The sequence below is a fragment of the Leopardus geoffroyi genome, chromosome B4 (genome assembly GCF_018350155.1).
Source record: "Leopardus geoffroyi isolate Oge1 chromosome B4, O.geoffroyi_Oge1_pat1.0, whole genome shotgun sequence".
Taxonomy (NCBI): domain Eukaryota; kingdom Metazoa; phylum Chordata; class Mammalia; order Carnivora; family Felidae; genus Leopardus; species Leopardus geoffroyi.
In genome coordinates this window covers 18,353,111-18,377,530 of record NC_059341.1, presented here as the reverse complement: position 1 = coordinate 18,377,530, position 24,420 = coordinate 18,353,111, and the positions used below count along the sequence as shown (strand labels likewise).

At 35.8% G+C, this 24,420-nt stretch overlaps 1 protein-coding gene and 1 long non-coding RNA gene across 3 annotated transcripts in view; one reads left to right on the top strand and one right to left on the bottom strand.

Moving 5' to 3' along the window:
- MALRD1 (MAM and LDL receptor class A domain containing 1) overlaps positions 1 to 24,420 on the bottom strand; it is a 772,911-nt gene that overhangs the window by 47,225 nt on the left and 701,266 nt on the right.
- Positions 2,852 to 24,420, top strand: part of LOC123589984 — a 33,531-nt gene continuing 11,962 nt past the window's right edge. Inside the window, exons 1-3 of one of the 2 annotated variants that reach the window (XR_006708546.1) lie at positions 2,852 to 3,020; positions 3,977 to 4,021; positions 4,861 to 5,178. This is a non-coding gene — a long non-coding RNA (uncharacterized LOC123589984). Of the gene's footprint in view, positions 3,021 to 3,976; positions 4,022 to 4,860; positions 5,179 to 24,420 lie in introns of those variants that run through there. The other variant, XR_006708547.1, reaches the window with a different exon arrangement.

The window sequence follows — 24,420 nt, the reverse complement described above, 5'->3', positions numbered from 1 at the left end:
GCTTCAAAGGTAAATTCTGTCAAACATTTAAAGTAATATTAATACCTATTCTTCTAAAACTATTTCAAAAATAGAAGAGGAAGGAAACCTTTCAAATTAATTCTATAAGGCCAGTATTACCCTGATATCAGATAAAGACACTATAAAGACACAGATCTACAGGTCCACATTTCTGATAAACAAAGATGCAAAAATCCTCAACAAAATACTTCCAAAGTGAATCCAACAATACATTAAAAAAAATCATTCACCACAATCAAATGGGATTTATTTTTGGGATGCAAGGATGATTCATTATTCACCAATCAATGTGATACATCACATCAGCAAGAGAATGGTTAAAAACCATATGCGCATCTCAACAGAGGCAGAAAAATCATTTGACCAAGTACAATATTCATGATAAAAGCGCTCAACCATTTACATTTAGAGGGAATATATCTGAACATAACATAATAAAGATCATATGTAAAAACACCCACAGCTAACATACTCAGTGGTGAAAAACAGAGCTTTTCTCCTAGGATCAGGAACAAAACACATCATCAGTTTTATACAACATGGTAGTGGAAGTCCAAGCCCAGCAATCAGATAAGAAAAAGAAAGAAAAGGCATTCATATTGGTAAGGAAGAATTAAAACTTTCACTATTTTCAGATGACATGATAGTATCCACAGAAAGTCCTGAAGATTCCACCCCCCCAAAAAAAACAAAAAACAAAACAAAACAAAAAAAAACCCTAGAACTGATAACTGGGTTCTGTAAGGTCATTGGATACAAAATCAATAAGCAGTAATCTGTTGCATTTCTACACACTAATAATGAAGTAGCAAAGAGAAATTAAGAATACAATCCCATTTGCAATTACACCAAAAATAATAAAATACCTAGAAACTTAACTAATGAGGTGAAATATTTGTACTTTGTTTTTGTTGTTGTTTGCTTGTTCATAAGTAACCTCTACACCAAACATGGGCTTGAACTTACAACCTTGAGATCAAGAGTCACATACTCTACCGCCTGAGCCAGTCAGGTGCCATCTGAACTTTGCAAGCTATTAAAACTTTGATGAAAGAAATTGAAGATGACACAAACAAGTGGAATGCTATTCCATGATCATGGATTGGGAGAACAAATGTTCAAGTGTCCATTCTACCCAAAGCAATATACAGATTTAATGCAATCCCTCTGAAAATACCAACATCATTTTTCACACAACTAGGACAAACAGTCCTAAAATTTGTGTTGAACCACAAAAGACCCTAAATAGAGTGACCTTGAGAAAGAAAAAACAAACAAACAAAAAAACTGGAGGTATAACAATTACAAATTTCAAGATATACTACAAAGGTGTAGTAATCTAAACAGTATGTTACTGCCACAAAAACAGATACATGGATCAGTGTAACAGAATAGAGAGCCCAGAAATAAACCCACAGTTATATGGTGAGTTAATCTCTAACAAAGGAGGCAATAATATGTAATGGGAAAAAGAAGTCTTTCAACAAATGATGCTAGGAAAACTGGACCACTTTCTTATAGCATACATAAAAATAAAGTCAAAATAGATTAAGGACCTAAATTTTAGACTTGAAACCATAAGATTCATAAAGAAAACAATGACAGTGATTTCTTTCACACTGGTCATTGAGTCTTTTCTAGGTAAAGTGCAGGCAAGGGAAACAAAACCAAAAATAAGCTACTGGGATTACATTAAAATAGAAAGCTTCTATAAAGCAAAGGAAACCCAATGAAACAAAAAGGCAACCTACTGAATGGAAGATGAAATTTACAAATGATCTATCTGATAAAAGGTTAGTATCCAAAATATATAAATAACTTCTACAACTCAACACCAAAAACACAATAATCCAGTTTAAAGGTGGGGAGAAGACATTAACAGACATTTCTTCAAAAAAGACAGGCAGTCCATAGACACATGAAAAGATACACAGCATCACTAATCATCAGGGAAATGCAAATGAAAACCACAATGAGGTATCACCTCACAGTTGTCAGAATGGCTAAAATTAAAAAAAAATACAAGAAATAGTTGGCAAGGATGTGGAGAAAAACGAACTCCTGTGCACTGTTGATGGGAATGCAGATTGGTTCAACCACTATGAAAAACAGTATGGCATTTCTTCAAAAAATTAAAAATAGAATTACCATAGGATCCAATAATCTTACTACTGATTATTTACCCAAAGAATATGAAAACACTAATTTGAAAAGATATAGGCACCCCTATGTTTACTGTAGCATTATTTACAATAGCTAAATTATGGAAACAACCCAATTGTCCATCCATAGATGAATGGATAAACAAGATACATATGCACATACAGGAACATTACTCAGCCTTAAGAATGAAATCTTGCCATTTGCAACAACATGTATGTACCTCGAGGGAATAATGCTAACTGAAATAAGACAGAGGAAGAAAAATATCATATGATTGCATTCATGTGGCATTTGAAAAACAAAACAAAGGAATAAAGGAAAAAGACAAAAACAGACTCTTAAATGAGAAGCAACTGGTGGTTGTTTACTAGAGGGAAGTGTGTGGGAAGGATACAGAAATTGGTGAAGGGAATTATTTGTGCCCTTATCATTATAGGCACCGAATAATGTATAGAATTGTTGAATCACTCTATTGTACAACTGAAACTAATATAACAGTATACATTCACTGTACTGAGAATAAAAAAAAAGGGAGAAAACACAAACCATATGGGGAAGTACTATGTATCCTCCCTGTGCACCTCCTATCTATATCTCTTTTATATTTAGCTATGCATATGTATTTATAGATTTATATATATAAAACCTGGTGGTGAACAAATGGAAATATTGCATGGCCTCCTCTTTGACGTTTCTTTGAGGAGTTTATACTGAAAAAATTTTGATGTTAATTCTTTTTCAGAAACAGGTATAAATGTGATGGATAAAAGGAAAAATAAAAACAGATTCAGTTGAAAGTTTACCTATGAAAATAACAGGAAATAATCTTCCTTTCAGTAAGTACATAAATCACTGAATTTTTTTGTTTATTTATTTATTTATTACTAAAGATCAATTTTGTTAAAGTATAGGTCAAAGTCATGTAATCATCTCAGCTAATATGAGAAAAGTAATGGGAAGGAATGTAGTTTAAGGGTCAAAATTAGTTTCAAAATATGCTGAATTTTGTCACCTTTGCCAAAGGAATTTTGAATTTAAAAAGTATGAATGAAATTTTGATTTAGGCACTTACACTACAAAATCCTTCAAAGAAGATGATTATATTACAGGAAATTGAGTACACTACTACAGAAAAGTCTCACTTGTCTGCCATCCTGAAACAAATTATCTTCTATTCATGTTTTCAGCAGGGCTTATCTTCTGTAAATATTGATAGGTTTCAATTAATTTTGAAATAGTAAAAATTACTGGAAATTAAAAATTATATCATGAAGTATAATCTAATCAATAAGTGTGAATATAAATGAAGTAAAAATTATAATCTTGACACCCAAGTGATTCTCAAATGATTACTTTTTTCTCAATAGATATTTCTCAGATTAAAAATAATACATGCTTCAAGTCTTAAATGAAGTTATGCACAAACATGTTAAAACATTACTCATCATCCCCATATGCACTTTCATCCTCCTGATGTAATATAATATAAACAGCCAGATATGCCTCCTTCCACTTCTTTCACTTTGTCGTAGAACACACACATGCATTGTATATATATGGGTGTGTGTGTGTGTGTGTGTGTGTCCATTGTAAGAGAAACATCTACATCTCTCTTTAAATAGCTTTTACTTTGAACAATTGGTGGACTTTTTTGAGGTCAGGTATCTATATAAACAACCCATATAGACATGTAATTTTCAGAAATTAGCATATTATATATACATTTTTAGTTCCATCTTTCTCTTATTCTTGTCCTTCCCTCTTCACCCCAATATATTGGATGGATGAAAAGGAGGAGAAAGTAGAAAAATAATTGTTGGGCTGCAGAAAGAGGCAGGTAAGAATATTTAACAATTTCATCTATTTTTATCCTAATCCTCTTCCACAGGTTATTCAGTGTTCAAAGTAATTACAGCTGTCTAAACCCTAGACTGTTTAAAAACATCCTTGAAAGGGGTAGGTAGGTCCTCAACCCTTGCAATGAAGCGATGAGGCCAGCAGTAATGGGATACAAGAATAGCACACTGAAGTTCCATCCATCCTTTGAGCAACAACAATGAAACTAATATACTCCCCCCAATCCACCCCTTGGGACTATGAGCTGGAGGGGAAAACAGAAAATTATGTCTGCTGTAACTACAATTTGGTGGATTCTTTTCCTCCAAGGTAACCATAAATGTCTATTAAAAATCATTAAGGTGTTTTCAAAGGAAAAGGGTAGTCTTTTTCTCTATTATTTTTCATATGCAGTCTTGGTGGCGAAAGATACCATAATCAACTTCATTTTTGCTTAGCAAATCAGCAGTATCAGAATAAATGAAAATTAAGAAAATTTGTAATCCTGAAGAGAGAATGCAAAAATTGTTCCCTTTAATACTAGCATGTTGGGTATTTTTAGACTTGTTGGGGGTAAAGGTTCTTGTGAGGAGAAATAGGGTAGGGGAAGTACATGAGGTATTGAACAGAACTTGGTGGGCTGTGGCTTTGTGAACTCCAACCAGAGACTGTGAGTGTGCATTCTAGACACATGTATATGGAGCTGGGTGGCCATTAATGTAGGGTAGGTGGGAGACTGCTGCAGACTGTCTAATGCCACCAGTGAGGTACCTAAAAGAATGGGGTAATGAGATTCACCTTATTTGCTTGACATTTAAGGACCAGAATTATCCTTTCTAGGTAATCTCCTGGCTATTTTAGGACTAAACAAGGATGAATGCAATTGTGGTTTTTACCTCATATAATCCAAAAGGATCCATGAAGACCGTGAACATTATATAATACTTGTGTTAAGATTGAAATGCATCAATCTGAATTAGAATGCTTTTTTTGTTTTAATGTCAAGAAGAATGAAAATAAATGCTGGACATGATACAGTTATTTTGGAGGGCTGTTATTTTCATAGTCATTAGAGCCAATTTAATCAATAAAATTAATTGTTAAATTTGAGAAAGGGAAGAAAATCAGTTGTTAATTTATTCAGAAAGCACCCATAAGGAAAAAGTATATGAGGAAAGTAATTCATTGTAATATAGGGCTATTTTGTCATTTATTTCACATACCTGATGAATATATACTGACATTGGGGTATTTCACTTTTATTTTTACAACTATGGAATTTCACAGTACTACCCAATTATAGTCCATGTTGTGGCCGCCTTTCCCAGATTCATTTAACCACCCATGCTGTTTCCTTTCCTTCCACCAAATCATAAGCATTTCTGTGGTTACATTGGGATTGAACCCTCACTTGACCTCTAGGATTATCTCATTCCCATGGTGTAGTGTTTGGATTTAGGACCCTGTCCATCACCAAATGACATTTCTAATCAACAGGGATTGATTCACTAATATGACAAGACAGGAAGACCCTGAATTCATCTCCTTTATATAACACAGCAAATTACACTTATTATAGAAGAATTCCTGAAGAAGAATGGAGAGCCAACTGAACAGCTTCCACACAAGGAAAGAGAGAAGAGTAAAAGAAGAAAAGCAAGAGAGATGGAGAAATGCTAACAAAGGGAACACCCACCTTTAACACTGCAGACTGCAGTGGGGAGGGAGAGTATCGAGGGACACAGGAGAGATTCCTTTGTCCTTAGGCACAGGAAAAAGAAAAAAAAAAAAGCTGCAACTGGTTTATAAAAGAGCCAACCCTGGAACTCTATCAAATGGAGAAGCTACTAGAACTCTCTGGGTCAAAGGGACTGGAAAATGACATAATTTATGCGCCCCTCCCCCCACCCCATGTTGAAAGTGCATACTGGAGCAGGGTCAGCACACCCTAACCTGATTGAGCTTCAACAAGGCCAAGTCCCCTAGGCCACACCAGCTCTGGTTGCGGTGAGGCACAGAAAAAAAGCCAAAAAAAAAAAAAAAGAAAGAAAGAAAGAGAGAGAGAGAGAGAGAGAGAGAGAGAGAAAGAAAGAAAGAAAGAAAGAAAGAAAGAAAGAAAGAAAGAAAGAAAGAAAGAAAGAAAGAAAGAAAGAAAAAAAAACAAAAAAGCCAGGGTTTAAAAGAATAATGAGCATATAAAAGAGCCAGCCCTAGAACTCAATCAAGTGGAGGAAGCTGCTGAAATTCTCTCCGGGTAGGAGGGGCTGCTGGACACAATCTGTGCTCCCCCTATACCTTGACAGCAGGGACCAGTGGACAACCCAGGCGCCCTAACTGGCCTGGCACCTCAGTGAACCCTGGACCCCTAGCTCACACCAGCTCCAGCTATCCCACAAGAAGGCCACAGGGTGGTACACAGTGGGATACCCCTGGTTAGTGCTTACTACTGATCCAACCTTTAAGCCAAGGTGACACAGGCATAAAGCACCATGGAACGCTCCAGGCCCACACCACTTTACTTCAGACAGCTTGCTAGGGCACCCCTGGTTCAAAGTGCTCCAGAACCTGCTGTGCTTCCAGGGTGCCCCTGTATAAAGCACCCCAAGAACCCCTGGCCCTTGCCTACATTATTTCCCTTTACCCGGCCAGGGGGTTACTTCCTGTTTATTGAGTACATTGGGACACTCCCATCCACAGTGGCCTCAGCTCCAATCATATGGCTAGGGCACCACCTGTGCTGAGCATTCAAGGACATTCAGCTTTTACCCACTTCAGGTGGCCGGTCAGGGCACCCTCAGAGTGGAGAGCCCCAGGACAAGCCAGCCTACACTCACTTCAGCTTCAGCTGTTCTGCCAGGGCAGACTTTGCACAAAGAGCTTAGAGACCACACTGGCCCATACCCACTTTAGATTTAGCTGTCTTGCCAGAGTGCCCTCTACACAGAGTGCCCCAGGACCCCCTGTGTGTACCCTGCCTCAGCTCTAGCCACCCACCTCTCCAGGGAACCCTCTGTGTGGAGACTCCTGGAACATGCTGGTTTACACCCAGTTCACAGCTTTACTTATCCTGCCAAGGCTTCCTCTACATGGAGAGCCTAGAGGCACCCAGCTCGCATCCAGTTTAGCTTTAGCTGTCCTGCCAGGGCACCCACAGTTTGGAGAGCCCAGGGACTGCACTGCTCTGTGCCCACTTAAACTTTAGCTGCCATACTAGGATGCTCACTGGGTGGAGAGCTCCAGGATCCCCAGCCCATGCCAGCCACAGTTCTAGCCAACCAGGAAAAGTGACCAAGAACACACAGTCTACATAGGGGATGACCATACACAAGACCATTCCTTTAAGTTCAGAAGTAGCTATTCTACCTAATCCACAGAAAAACAGAAAGTATAGGAAAACAGGAATATTCTGCAAAAGAATAAGACAAAGTTTCAGACAACTAAATGAAATGGAGATAAGCAATGTACCTGATAAAAAAACTTGAAAGTAATGATTGTAAAAATGCTCACTGGGCTGCAGAGAAGACTGGGAGAAAGACCTTCAATAAAAATTATACACACACACACACACACACACGTATATAATAACCAATCAGGGGTGCCTGGGTGGCTCAGTTGGTTAAGCACTTAACTCTTGATTTTGACTCCGGTCATGATCTCATGGTTTGTGAGAGTGAGCTCCAGGTCAGGCTTTGCACTGACCATGCAGAGTCTGTTTGGGATTCTCTCTCTCCCTCTCTGCCCACCCCCCCCCCCACTTTCCCGTACACACATGCACCTTCTCTCAAAATAAATAAACATTTAAAAAAACAATCATAGTAGAAGAATATTAAAAAAAATATTCTATGGGGCATCTGGGTGGTTCAGTCAATTAAGTGCCCTGACTTCAGCTTGGATATCTCACGGTTCCTTGGCTAGAGCCCTGTGTTGGGCTTTGTGGAGCCTGCTTGGGATTCTCTGTCTCCCTCTCTCTCTGCCCCTCCCTACTCTCAAAAATAAACATTAAAAAAATCCTCTAGAGGGAATCAACAGATTAGTGGATGCAGAAGAATGTATCAGTTGTCTGGAAGACAAACAAATGGAAAGCACTCAAGCTGGACAGCAAAGAGAAAATCATTTTAAAACATTAGGAATGGTTAAGCGATCTCTTGGACAACATCAAATGAACAAACATTTGCATTCTAGGGGTCCCAGAACAAGAGAGGAAGAGGCAGAAAACTTATCTGAAGAAATAACTGAGTTGGTCTAACCTGGGGAAAGAAATAGACATCCAAGTTCAAAAAGCACAGAATTCCAAATAGATGAATACAAGGAAATCCACACCACAACACATATTAAAATGTCAAAGGCTAAAGCTAGAGAATTTTAAAAGCAGCAATACAGAAGCAAAAAGTTACATACAAGGGAAACCCAAGTAAGGTTCCCAGCTGATTTTTCAGCGGAAAACCTTCACAGGAAGAAAGTGACATGATATATTAAAGGCCTGAAAGGAAAAACCTACAACAAAGACTACTGGACCCAGAAAGGCTTCATTCAGATATGAAGAATAAAGAGTTTCCTAAACAAAAAAGTGAAAGAGTTTATCATCCCTAAACAAGCCTCACAAGAAATGTTAAAGGGACTTCTTTAAGTGGAAAATAAATGGTCATAATCAGATATAAGAAAGTTAGGAATAAAAAGATGTAAAGTATAATAACATATACATCAAATGTGGAGGAGAGTGTAAAAATAAGAGGATTTTTTTCAGAATTTTTTTGAGCTTAAATGATCATATATTTAATACAGACTGCTATATTCTTGGGGTGTTATATATGTACCTCATGTTAACCATAAACCCTAAACCTGTAATAGACATACACACAGACCAGAAAGCCACACATAAACACTACAGAAACCCACCAATCACAAAGAAAAGACAACACATGAATAGAAAGGAACAGAGAACTATAAATATCATTAGAAAACAAATAAAGTGGCAATAAGTACATACTTACCAATAATTACTTTAGATGGCCTAAACGTTCTAACCAAAAAACACGTTGGCAGAATGATTATTAGAGAAAAAAAAAAGACACATCTATATGTTGCTTACAAGAGACTCACCTCAGACCTAAAGACACAAGTGGACTGAAATTGAAGGGATAGAGAAATATTTACCATGCAAGTGGGAGGGAATAAAAGCCAGTATAGCAGTATTTGTATCAGGGAAAATAGACTTTGAAACAAAGACTGTAACAAGGGACAAAGGCATTACATAATGATAAAGGGATCAATCCAGCAAGAGGATATAACAGTTGTAAATATCTATGCACCCAACAATGGAGCATCTAAACATAAAGCAAATATTAATGGACATAAAGAGAAAAATTTATAGTAATACAATATTACTATACTAATATTAGTAGAGGACTTTAATACTTCATTTACATCAGTGGATAGATTATCTACGCAGAAAGTCAATATCAATGTCTGATGCCTTAGACCAGATGGACATAACATACACACACACACACACACAGAACACACACATACACACACACAGAACATTTCATCCAAAAACAACAGGATTCTTTTCAAGGGCACATGGAACATTCTGCAAAATAGATCACATGTGAGGCCACAAAACAAGGCTCAACAAATTAAGAAGATTGTAATAATCCCGTGCATCTTTGCCACCGCAATTGTATGAACGTAGAAATAAATCACAAGGAAAAAGAAAAAACACATGGAAGCCAAACAGCGTGACACTAAACAACCAATGACTCTTTGGAGACAACAAAGAATCCAAGAGGAAATTGAAAAAAAAATACATTAAGACAAATGTAAATTAAAACACGATGGTACAAAATTGTTGGGACAGGGTGAAAACAGTTCTAAGAAGGAATATATATATTAATACAGGCCTAACTCAAGAAACAAAAAAAAAAGCTCAAATAACAATCTAACCTTACACCTAAAGGAACTAAAAAAGAAGAAGAAATGAAGCCCAAGGTGAAAGACAGAAATAAAAAAAATCAGAGCAAAAATAAATGATATGGAGACTAAAATTAAAAAAAAAAAGAAACCAGCAGCTAGTTCTTTGAAAAGATAAATAAAATTGATCAACTTTTATCTAGACTCATTGAGAAAAAGGAGAGAAAGGACCCAAATAAAATAAGAAATGGAGGAGGAGAAGTAATAACTGACACCACAGAAATACAAAGGATTAAAAGAGAATACTATAAAAAATTATATGCCAACAAATTAGATAACCTAGAAGAAATGTGCAAACTTCTAGAAAATACAAACTTCCAATACTAAACCATGGAGAAATAGGAAATCTGAGAAGACTGATTACTAGTAATGAAATTGAATAAATAATCAAAAACTGTCAACAAGCAAAAGTCCAGGATCAGATATCTTCACAGATGAATTCTACCAACCATTTAAAGAGGTGTGAACCAAAACTGAAAAGTCACTACAAAAATGAAAATTACAGACCAATCTCTCTGATAAACATAGATGGAAAAATGCTCAATAAAATATTATCACACCACATTTAAAAATAAATTAAAAATACTATTTGCCACAATCAAGTGGGATTTATCTTTGAGATGCAAGGATGTGTCAGTATTCACAAATCAATCAACATGATATACCATAGCAACAAAACAAAGGATAAAAATCATATGATGATTTCAATAGATGCAGAAAAAATATTTTACAAAATTCAATATCCATTCATGATAAAGATTCAACAAAGTGGCAATGAGGAAACATACCTCAATATAATATTTCATATATGAAAAACAATAGCTAACATCCTACCCAATGGTGAAAAACAGAGATTGTCTCTAAGATCAGGAACAAGACAAGGATCATTCTTACCAGTTTTGATCCACAAAGTACTGGAAATCATAGCCATGGAAATCAGACAAGAGAACTAAACAAAAGGCATCCATACTGGTAAAGAAGAAGTAAAACTTTCACTATTTGTAGATGGCATGGTACTATTCATAGATAACCCTAAGGACTCCACCAAAAAATTACTAGAAGTGGGGCGCTTGGGTGGCTCAGTTGGTTAAGCATCTGACTCTTGGTTCTGTCTCTGGTCATGATCTCATGATTTCGTGACACCGGGACCTGCATCAGCACAGAGCCTGCTTGGGATTCTCTCTCTCCCTCTCTCTGCCCCTCCCACACTCATGTTTATGTTCTCTCTGTATATATCTGAATAAATATTTAAAAATTTACTAGAACTAATAAGTGAATCAATGAAGTTTCAGAAATAAGTACAGTTTCTACACACTAACAAAGTAGCAGAAAGATAAAAAAAAAAATTACAGTTGCACCAAAATCATGAACATATATAGAAATAAATTTAACCAAGGAGGTAAAAGACCTATACTCTGAAAACAATAAAATAGTCATTAAACAACGAAGATGACGCACACAAGTGGAAAAACGTTCCATGCTCATGAATTGCAAGAATAATTTTGTTAAAATGTCCATCCTGTGGAAAGCAATCTATAGATTTAATGCAGTCCCTGTCAAAATATCAATAGTATTTTTCACAGAACTAGAACAAATGATCCTGAAATTTGTATGGAACCACAAAAGACCCCAAATAGAGCAATCTTGAAAAAGAACAAAGGTGGGGGTGTCATAATCCCAGATTTCAAGGTACATTACAGAGTTGTGCTAATCAAAACAGTGTGGTACTGGCACAAAAATAGATACATAGATCAATGGAACAGAATAGGGAGCTCAGAAATAAACCCAAATTTACACGGTCAATTAGTTTATGAAAAAAAAGAGGCAAGAATGTGCAATGAGATAGAATGTTTTTAATAAATGGTGCTGAGAATACTGGACAGATACATGGAAAAAAGTGAAACTCGGCTTTTTTACACCATACACAAAAATAAACTCAACCTGGATTAAAGATCTAAATGTGAGACTTGAAGTCTTTATGAAGAGAATATAGGCATAAATTTTTCTGACATTGACTATAGCAACATTTTTCTAGATAAGTCTGAGGCAAGGGAAAGAAAAGCAAAAATAAACTACTGAGACTGTGTCAAAGTAAAAAGCTTTTGCACAGCAAAAGAAACAAATCAAAAAGGCAGCCTACTGAATGGGAGAAGATATTTGGAAATGATATAATGCATAAGGGGTTAATATCAAAATATATAATTTATACAACTCAACACCCAAAAATCCAACTAAAAAATGAGCAGAGGAACTGAAAAGACAGTCTTCCAAAGAAGACATACAGATGGCCAAAAGACACATGAAAAGATGCTCAACCTCATGAGGGAAATGCAAATCAAAACCACAATGAAATACCACTTTACACCTGTCACAATGGCTAAAATTAAAAAGACAAGAAATAATAACTGCTGGCAAGGATGTGGAGAAAAAGGTACCCTTATGCATTATTGGTAGGAATGTAAGTTGGTGCAGCTAATGTGGGAAATAGTGTGGAGGTTTCTTAAAACATTAAAAATAGAAATGCCATATGATCAAGTAATTTCACTACTGGGTATTTACCCAAAGTACATGATAATACTAATTTGAAAAGATATATGCACCTCTTTGTTCATTACAGCATTATTCACAATACTGAATTATAGAAGCAATCTTAAGTGTCCATTGAGAAATGAATGGATGAAAAAGATGTGATGTATACATAGACACAGGAATTTCATGCAGCCATATAAAAGGATGAAATCTTCCATTTGAGGTAACATGGATAGGCCTAGGGTGTTTTATGCTAAGCACAATAAGTCAGACTGAGAAAGACAAATACCATATGATTTCATTTACATGTGGAATCTAAAAAAGGAAACTAATAGAACAAATGGATGGTTGACAGAGGATAGCAGATGTGGAGGGATGGGCAAAATAGATTAAGGAGGGTGAGCACTATAGACTTCCAGGTATGGAATGAGTAAGTCACAGGAATAAAAACCATAACATTCGGAATATAGTCAGTGATCCTGTAATTGCATAGTCAGGTGACAGATAGTAGCTGCACTTGTGAATGTAGCATAACATATAGAGAAGTTGAGTCACTGTGTTGTACACCTGATACTAATGTACTAATGTAGCATTGTATGTTAGCTGTTTTAAAAAAAAATAAAATAAGGATTCATTCATAGACACAGACATACATTTTTCCAGGATCAATTTTTGTCAGGTGTACATTTTGTTAGATAATTGTGGTAAAAGGCAACCTCTTTCCAACTCTGATGTGCAAAAGGAAGCATGTATCCCTGTTAAGCTCAGGAAGTACTCTTGTTACCATTTTGGTACAAAAGCCAGCCTGAAGATAAAATAATAGGAAGACAGAGACTGGGGAATCACTGAGAAATGTAGGAAAAACCTTAATGGCATTGCAAACATCTCAGTCAGTTCATCTTTCAAGAATGCTGCTCTACATTTAGACTTTTTTTTGTTATACAAATTAGTAAGTGTTCTTTATTATTTATGTCAGTTTGATTTGGGTCTTCTATTATAAGCACATATAGAACTTTAATTTTTCTGCTTTTCCATTTCGATCTCTAAAGTTTTCTTCATTAAATCAATATTGATTTAGTGATTTAATCAATCAATGATTTAATATTGATAAGATATTTATTGAATGTCTATGTACAGGGTACTCGACTAGATATGTAAAGAATGGAGAAGATGTGTTTGAGAATTTATAGTGTCATAAATTTAAAGAAATAAAATAATTTAAAAATTAAGACAAAGTAAAAAATATATATGACTATAATAAATCTTCAAAAAAAAAAAAAAAAACTGAAGGAGAGAATGAAAGAATTGCTTAAAGAATCTTTATTTTCTCAGACCCAGAAAATTGAAAATGTGCTATCTCAACTAGACTTTTATGGAATAGGTGATATATTTATTCCAAAAATGAAGTGCCTATATATGTATTATATAACTGTCTCAAAAAACTGGTTATGTAATATATACATAAATCATCTATACTCATGGGATCTGAAGAGATGTTCAAATTGTGTTCAAATTGTTAATGGGATCCTAAACTAACCTAGATTTCCCAATCCTTTATTGCAGTATATTTTTTCAGCTAGACTTACTCTAATCTTACAGTTTTTTTAATAATAAAGAAAATCCCTTCAGAAGCAGCATGCATTTTGGATATATTCTAGATTACATAATATGCATAATAGCATGAGACTTTTTTTTCTGTTTATTAGGCATTTCTGTCATAACATCATGTATATTAAATTCATGTTTATATTTTTGTTTGTTTATAAAAACATGTTTAATTCTACATTTACATTCCATGCTTCAGAAAACTCTAATATACAAAGCCCAATAGGAATTATGTATTGAATGCCTGCCATGTGCTAAAAATTTCTAAATACTCTAATATCTTATTTCTAATACAGTAATATTACTAGATAGGAGTTATTTCCCCATTTGATAGTTGAGTAAATAAAGGCACAGAGAGGTTGAGTAGGAAGTCACCCAGAGGTATATTCTGAGTTTTATATTATGTCTCTGGCTTATCAGGATATTCTCTGTTCACTGCCTGGCTTTCCTTCCCATTATTCTTCCTGAAGTTTATAATGGTGGTTAACCTGACAATTTTTGCCTGCTAGGACAGAAACACTAGGAGAAATTTTTTGTCTTAATGGTCTGAAAATGTCCATTTTCACATTAAGGCTCACTCTGGAAGCATCTCTAGGTGTAGAGGGCACAGATGTGGCTCAGGAAAAGAAAGTAAATAATAATATCAGGGCAAATGGATTTGAGGCTAGACTCTGCCACTTTGGTTTTGGAAGAGTCAGATAATTTCAGTTTCCGGTTGTAAGCAATAAAAATTACAACTCACCTCATAGAATGTAGATGAAAATTAAATAAAACAGTGACAAGACAGCATACTGTTAACTGTAAAATGTTATCTATGCCAAGTTGTTCGACACCCAGTCTTCTACTTTCTAGTATATATCATGGTCACGCCTGTTCCTGCTGATTTTACGCCCACATGCCCTAAACAGATTGGTCCTTCACATACCTGCCCTATTTCCCATTGTTGCCTGAGCATCAGTTAAGAATTAGGAAACAGGGGGGGCGCCTGGGTGGCGCAGTCGGTTAAGCGTCCGACTTCAGCCAGGTCACGATCTCGCGGTCCGTGAGTTCGAGCCCCGCGTCGGGCTCTGGGCTGATGGCTCAGAACCTGGAGCCTGTTTCCGATTCTGTGTCTCCCTCTCTCTCTGCCCCTCCCCCGTTCATGCTCTGTCTCTCTCTGTCCCAAAAATAAATAAACGTTGAAAAAAAAAAATTAAAAAAAAAAAAAAAAGAATTAGGAAACAGGGAAAAGCCTTTGCCACAGACTCTGTTTTTGTGGCTTATTAATTATGCCATTTTTTTACATATGAATATGTCTAAAGATTCTTCATCCCATACAAGGGAAGAAAAAGCAGGTGTTGAAGATGCTCACTGCCTGCCATGCTCATTCCTCTTCCCAATACCCCCCTGTGGTTTCTACCCATTAGAGTACTGCAGGCAAGGAGACAGGAATGCTATCTCAACGTAGCATGAAAGCATCAGCTCAAACCAAGTGTTTTCTGGGTCATGTGCTGAGCCTGTGTCAGCAGAAGGGGAATGGGACAGTTGAGGTACATCCTTAAAAGACTTCCTTATTACCATGGGTGAATTCATTTTAATAGAAAACAACAACAACAAAAAAGGAAAAGCCACTAAATAATCTCTGAGCCACAAAGCTCTGAAATTCCACATTGAGCACTGGTGATTAATTTGTTTGGACTAATTTCCTCTTGATTAATTAGCTCCAGCATATTTTAAACATTAAGTATTAGGTAGAGTCCACCTGAAACAGAAAGATAAATGTCCCACCCCATTCATGCATAAGGGCCTGTTTTCTTAGCACAAACAGGAGAGAAGGAGAAATAAAATATAATGAGACTCTTTCAGTCAGAGCCAACACCTTACTCTTCTCTGAATTCGAACAGGTCTTCTGCTATTAATAGGTTATAACCAAGGAGTTACGAAACAACTTACTTCTCGGTCTGTTTGGTAACACCCATTCAGAACTCACTAACGCCGGAAAAAAGCTCTTTCCATCCTTATTTGTGTGCCAGCCCTAGCTTAAATGTGTCATTGCCAGGGAAAACAAATGAGGACCTATACATTTTCTAAGCATGTGTTCATGGCATAATTTGGTGGGAACTGGCAGAGGCTTTAGTCTGTTTTTTAAACTATTTGCATTGTTCTGATAAGTATAAAGTAATAAAAAGACAAATCAAGTGCTAATGTAGAGGCACAGTAATTTCATAAAATTGTAGATACTGCATATTCAAATTTAGAGGAGATTATAAATATAAATTAGCTGATGTGACCTAGTATTTTTCACTGATTCAGGATAAGGGGGAGAATGCATTTGACTGCATTTTTCCTAACAATTATGAAACTAAAGGGAATCTTAATCTGATTCTGAAATAGAAATTTCAAAGCATCAGAGATAAGAATTTTATGCTAAAAAATATGTATAAACACAATTTTTGAATTTCCATATCCATTTCTCCACGTCATCATCTCAGTCACAAAAATTCCATAAAATTACTTCCTGAATGTCTAATGTATGGCCTCCTGCCCCATTCTTCTCCAACCATGTGGCCAAAGTCACTCATCACACGAGTAACAGGTTCATAACTGGATGCCTTGCCTTCAGACTGATGTCACATTGTATAATTTTACTAGTTTAAGCCCTTTACCACTTTCTCATGATTTTCAGAATCCTGTCCAGATAAAGCAGTTTTACACAGAGGCTCATATCTGATACGACCTCTTGATAGCACAGCTGGTTTGATTTCAATTCTCCTTTTGCTCATCAAAACTTTACTCTAATTTGAAACCCCTTCACCTGAGAGATATAATCTTCCACACTTCTAGGACTTGCCATGACATCTATTCTTACTGGCCAAGATGGCTTCACTCCTTATCAATCTGGCTAATTTATATTTACCAATAAGGCCATAGACCAAACAGCATTTACCCTTGAAGAGCTGCTTTTGTGCCCTGAGTTAAGTGTACCATCTTTGGTCCCATGGCACCCTGCAAACTCCTATGACAGCACTTACCATACAGTACTGCAATTGTCCGTTTTCTTATAAATGCTAAATTATTGAAGGGAAGTACCGTACCCATAACACTCTTGTATAGTTAGCACAATTCTTCTCATAGATATTTGCTGAAAATACTCCTTACAGTCATCATAATAGTAGTTAACATGTGGATAATGTGTTACAGTGGTCAAAGTACTTTTATTTTCACATGCATTATCTTGTTGGATCATTGGAACAGTTATTTACAACTTGTAGATGCATAAAAATTACTGGAAGTTTTGTTACATCACAGATTGTTCAGTCAATCCCCAGAGTTTCTTATTCAGTAGGTCTGGGTTGACCCAAGAATTTCATTTTTAACAATTTGCAGGTGATGCTAACTCTGCAGGGCCACACTTTCAGAACCAGTGCCTTAGAACGTTCCTGTGTGGTTAAATATTATTATCCCCAATTTACAAAAGAAACTGAAGCTCAGAGAGCAATGACTTTGTAAGTGGTGAATTTGGTTCCTGGGAACTGCTTAGGTTGTGATCTGGTCATTGTTCCATATGAACATTTGTGAAATACTTACTATATTCCATTTCCTCATAAAAAGCAGTATATATAATATCAGATTCTGTCGTTAGGGGAGAAAAATTTGATAACGCAAATGACATTCTCCTGTTTGACTTCTATTGCAATTCCACTTCAGCTGGTAGTCAAGTGGTAGAGGGTTGCAAATGTAGGAAGGAAGCACCTTAATTATTTCAAATTATAGCACCACAGAAAACCCTAATTGCTTCAGAGTAAAAACCAAGCAGATAAGTGTTCTTTGGTTTTCCTTTTGTTCAAACAGATTGGTGTATGGTGTTATAGCTAATGTAATACAAAAAAAGAAAAATCCTCAAGTTGGTGTTTTCAGTTTTCCACTTCTACTTATTTTTTTCTTCATCTGTTATGAAGTAATATTTCCCTGGAGTTGAATGGAAGGGGGGAAAAAAGGAAGAAAATAGCAAGGAAACTAGATAATTCACAAACTGGGCAACTGAAAGTGGGTTACAAATCAATAGAAAGTAGTCTTGTTCTAAGATGGAGAAGGTTAAAGATGTTATTTTGTTTTTTTTTTTTTTTTCCTGTGGAATATAGTACTAGCAAGACATAGGTTTTTGAAAATTTTCCCTGTCATCCTACAGAGTATGAAAGAATTTTTCTGTAAAACACCGGTTGTAATTTAGGTCCAGCAGGATCATCTTCATGGTTCTTCTCCTTCACACTGAAATACCCACAGACACACACACAAGCACAAATGGTAGGGCTCAAAATTGGGAAGAAAAGGCAATGGGTTGTTGGGCTCTAGAAAGAATTTCCACTAACCACAGTATCCTTAAAGGCCAGGTTTAGCATCCATGGGTGTCTAAGACTCACGGTGACCTTTTGGTAAGGTAACAAGGCCCTTTATTTGCACAGTACAAAACAAAGAATCTTCTAATGGCTTTCCATCAAACTGAGAGAAAAGACTACACTCTGTACTCTTTATTCACTAAGTCGTTATTGAGTGTCTTCTGTTTGCTAGGCCTTTTCTAAGTGCATCACTGTCTATTAAATCCCATGCTTTCTGACCTATAAACTCACTCACTCACAATATGGTAATGTTCTTCCCTAAACACACTAAGTTTATTCTTGTCTCAGAGACTTCATGTTTTCTGCTTCGTCTGATGGGTAAGCAGCTTGCCCAAATTATGGACTAGCTTAAATTTTCATGGAATTATGTTCTTGGCTCACATTATACTCTCTCAGAAAGGCCTTAATCAACAAGTCGATCTAATATACACCACTGCCATCATTCCTACCCCATGCCTTTCCAGTAATCTGCTTACCTTAATTAATTTTCGTCATTACATTTGTTACTACCTCAATTTTATGCACACACACGTACATCTGTATGTAAACATTTAAAATGTATTTGTAAGTATTAATTTGGAAATGCAGATTATATACAATATATATGAAAAGTAAATTTATATATTATGTTAAATTATATGAATAGAAGCTTGAAAATCTCAATGAATGATTTTGCAATGATAGTATAAATTATAAAATTAATGTTAGCAGTAAAAACTCAGAGTTCAATAACACTTAACACATGATACTGAAAAAGTCTTAAAAATTGTTTCAAGATGAGGCCATTTTGCAGTTTTATTCTATCAACGTTTCAGGAAAAGGTAATTCTCATGCTTTACATGCTGTTTCAGAATATAAAAATTTACCCAAATTACTTCATAGAGCAAATGTTTGCCTGATAACAGAACCTCAAGAAATAATTTTTCTCAGAAGAAAAACTAAGAACAGTGTCACTTATAGATGTCAAAATCCTAAATAAATTCCCAGAAATCTAAATACACTGTGCTATAAGGTTTAGTAAAAATTGCCTCTTCCCTGGGTTATGCAGTTATAATCCATGAAGAATAGACAAATCAAACTGTATAGGGAGCAGGAGGCATTGTGGGTTAGTAGTATAAATATAGCAGAAAACCCACTATTCTATGTTACCAGGAGATTCCTTTCAATAATGTTTCCATCTTGAAGTCACTTTACTGAATATTCTCAGGTTCTAAGTGAATAAATAATCTTTGTGTTATACAAATTCTCCTAAATATATAAAGTTGGTAATAGCATTAAACTATTTTATTATTAATGAAAAATCCTTTAATGTATTTCTTGGGCTTACATCAATTTCTTGGTGAATTCTCTCAAATTTCTTTTTTTTTTTTTAATTTTTTTTTCAACGTTTATTTATTTTTGGACAGAGAGAGACAGAGCATGAATGGGGGAGGGGCAGAGAGAGAGGGAGACACAGAATCGGAAACAGGCTCCAGGCTCTGAGCCATCAGCCCAGAGCCTGATGCGGGGCTCGAACTCACGGACCGCGAGATCGTGACCTGGCTGAAGTCGGATGCTTAACCGACTGCGCCACCCAGGCGCCCCTCTCAAATTTCTTAATAAACAGATAATTCCCAGATTGTATAAACCCTTATAAACATATGAAAAGATGAAGGTTATTTAATTTGTTTCATAAAGCTAAAGCTACATGTATCTGGTATATAAATAACATCTAGCATATCCATAAAAGCATAGATCGATCTCACTCAAAGATGCAAAATGCAGGAAAATCATTCTATTAAGGAGTCTAAACAGTGGACAGCTGTGTGTGTGTGTGTGTGTATAATTCCATTGTTTATAAATATGGTAGAGTATATGATGATCTTTTAGGACTACACATTCTTGGAGAAAATGAAGAATGGTAGTCCTTAATGTGTAGCTCTGGTGTTGATGGAACTTTAGGTAACCAGCTGGAGTTGGCACAGATGCAGAATCTCTGAATAAGAATTGGGTGGTGTGCCCACATACAGAAGCCCAGGACCAGATGGCTTCACAAGTGAATTCTACCAAACATTTCAAGAGTTAATACTTATTCTTCTCAGACTCTTCCAAAAACAGGAGAGTAAGGAAAGCTTCTGAATTCATTCTGTGAGGCCAGCATTACCCAGATACCAAATCCAGATAAAGACACCAAAAAGGAAAAAAAAAAAAGAAAGAAAGAAAAGAAAAGAACTATAGGCCAATATCTCTGTTGAAAATAGATGCAAAAATCCTCTATAAAATACTGCAAACCAAATCCAACAATACATTAACAAAATCATTCACCACAATCAAGTGGGATTTATTTCTGTGATACAAGAGTGGTTCACTATACACAAATCAATGTAATATATCAGTAAGAGAAAGGATAAAAACCACATTATCATTTCAATAGCTGAAGAAAAAGCATCTGCATTATCAATTCATGATAAAAACCCTCAACAAAGTAGGTCTAGAGGGAACACACCTCAACATAATAGAGGCCTTATATTAAAAGTCCACGGTACACATCATACTCAATGAGGAAAAACTGAGACTTCTTCTCTAAAGACAAGACAAAGATGTTCACTCTCACCACTTTTGTACCACATGCTACTGGAAGTCCTAGCCTGAGCAATTAGACAACAAAAAGAAATAAAAGGAATCAAAATCAGTAAGGAACAAGTAGAACTTTTTTTATTTTCAGATAACATGATGCCATCTATAGAAAATTCTTGGGGCTCCTGGGTATTTCATTTGGTTCAGCATCCAACTCTTGGTTTCAGGTCATGTCATGATTTCACAGTTCATGAGATTGAGACCCACATCAGGCTCCATGCTGACAGCATGGAACCGACTTGGGATTCTCTCTCTCCGTCTTTCTCTGCCTCTCCCCTACTTGTCTCTCTATCAAAATAAATAAACTTGAAAACAAAATAAAGACTACCAAAAAACTACTAGAACTGTTAGGTGAATTCACTAATGTCATAGGATACAAAATCGACATGCAGAAATCTGTTTCATTTCTATACACTAATTATGAAGCGGCAGAGAGGGAACTTAAGAAAACAACCCCACTTGTAATTGCACCAAAATAATAAAACACCTGGGGAATAAACTTAACCAAAGTGGTGAAAGACCTGTACTCTGAAAACTATAAAATGGTGATGAAAGATAGTGAAAATGACACACAACAAAATGGAAAGATATTCCATGCTCGTGGATTGGAAGAACAAATATTGTTCAAAAGCAATCTACAGATTGCATTTTTCACAGAACTAGAACAAGCAATTCTAAAATTTGTATGAACACAAAAGACCCCCCAAATACCCAAAGAAATCTTGAGAGAACATTTGGTGTTGTATGTAAGTGATGAGTTACTAAATTCTGCTCCTAAAACCAATATTTCAATGTATATAAACTAAATTTAAAAATACTAAATTTAAAAATAAAAAATGTTAAAATACCAAAAAAAAAAAAAAAAAAAAAAGCTAGCAGTATCACAATTCCAAACTTCAAGTCATATTACAAAGTGGCAGTAATTAAAACAGTATGGTACTGGCACAAAAATAGATACATAGATCAGTGGAACAGAATAGCCCAGAAATAAACCTAAAATTATGTAGTCAATTACTCTTCAACAAAAGAGGCAAGAATATGCAATGGGAAAAAGTCTCTTCAACAAATGGTATCGGGAAAACTGGACAGTTACATGTAAAGAATGATACTGGACTACTTTCTTTCACCATACACAGAAATAAGTGCAAAATGGACCAAGGACCTAAATGTGAGACATGAAACCATAAAAATCCTAGAAGAGAACACAGGCAATAATTTCCCTGACATCTGCCATAATGGCATCTTTCTAGAAGTATCTCCTAAGGTAAGGGAAACAAAAGCACAAGTAAACTATGGAGACTATATCAAAATAAAAAGCTTCTCTGGAGCTCCTGGGTGGCTCAGTTGGTTAAGCATCTGACTCTTAACTTCAGCTCAGGTCATGATACCACAGTTTGTGAGGTTTAGCCCCATGGCAAGCCCCAGGACAGGCTCCACGCTGACATCACAGAGCCTGCTTGGAATTCTCTCTCTCCTCCCCTATCTGACTCTCCCCCATACACTTTCTCTCAAAATAAATAAATTTTTTTTAAACCTTCAGCACAGCAAAGGACACCATCAAGAAAACTAAAAGACAGCCTACTGAATGGGAGAAGATATTTATAAATGGCATAGTCGATAAAGGATTAGTATCCAAAATATATAAAGAATTTATACAACTCAACACCAAACCCACAAATAATCCAATTAAAAATGGGCAGAAGACATGAACAGACATTTCTCCAAAGAAGACATACAGATGGCCAACAGACATGAAAAGATACTCAACATCACTCATCATCAGGGAAATGCAAATAAGAACCACAACCTCATACCTGTCAGAATGGCTAAAATAAAAAACACAGAACAAGAAGTGTTGGCAAGGACGTGGAGAAAAAGGAACCCTCTTGTACTGTTGGTGGGAATGCAAACTGGTGCAGCTGCTGTGGAAAACAGTATGGAGATTCCTCAAAAGTTAAAAATAGAACTACCCTATGATCCAGCAATCACACTAAAGGATATTTACCTAAAGAATACCAGAACACTAATTTCAAGTGACATGCACTCCTATGCTTATTGCAGCATTATTGATAATAGCCAAATTATGGAAGCAGCCCTACTGTCCATCAGTTGATGAATGGACAAAGAAGTGGGTATGTGTATACACACACACACACACACGTACATATTATATACGTGTATGTATGTATGTGTGTGTGTGTGTGTGTGTGTGTGTGTGTGTGTATATATAATGGAATGTTATCTAGGTATAAAAATATGAAATCTTGCCATTTGCAATGATATGGATAGAGCTAGAGAGTATAATGCTAAGTGAAATGCTAAGTGAAGAAACAAAATAAATGAACAAAGGATAAAAAAAAGACAAAAAAAAATCAGACTCTTAACTATAGAGAACAAATAGATGGTTACCAGAGGGGAGGTGTGGGGGAGGGGGATGGGTGAGAGGTGAAGGGGATATACTGTTAATAGTACACTTATAGTACCCTTATTTTGATGAGCACTGAATAGTATGTGGAGCTGTTGAATTTACTATATGGTACAGCTGAGACAAATATAATACTATATTTTACACCAGAGTTAAAAAAATAAATAAATAAAGGGTGGTGTGGCCAGTAGAAGAAAAATTACTTTTAGGGACTATTTCCTGTTGTACAAATCTCATAAACTTAAGGATAATATGTCATTAACCACCTGGCCAGGGATATGCTAGGTGCATAGGGTGAAAGAGAAAGTGTAGAAAAGAAAAAGCAAAAAGAAAAGACGCAAGGCAAGAGCCAGCTGATGATGCTGATGCATCTTTACTAGAGACATTGTCTTATAGTCTTATGTTTCAGCAGTTTTGTTACAATAAATCCTGCTAATAAATGATTTTACTGCCCTCCATCTACAGAGCAACAGGTATTTCCTGTTAAATTTGAAATGTTTAGTTTTAATTATTTCTGAGCACTTTACCACATTTGCAAGGAAACAAAGATGTGCTAAAATTCAGATTTTTAGGGATTTTTAAATAAGCATAGATTGAAAAATTTTATTCAAGTAACTGTTGCACTGTTATCTACTGTGCACCACACATTATGTACTAAAACATCTTTTTAAAAAAATCCTTGAGTTGTTTTGAAATAAGGATTTTATACTTGATTCATTTGTTTAAAAATATTTATTGGAGGTGATGCTAAGTCCTAAGTGTTAGGATAGCAGCAAAATAGACAGAGTCCTGAACTCATGAAGTGTATATTGAGGAAGGTGTGTGTGGAGAAAGACAATAAGCAAATCTATAAGTAACTATGATGCAGTCAGAGAGGTT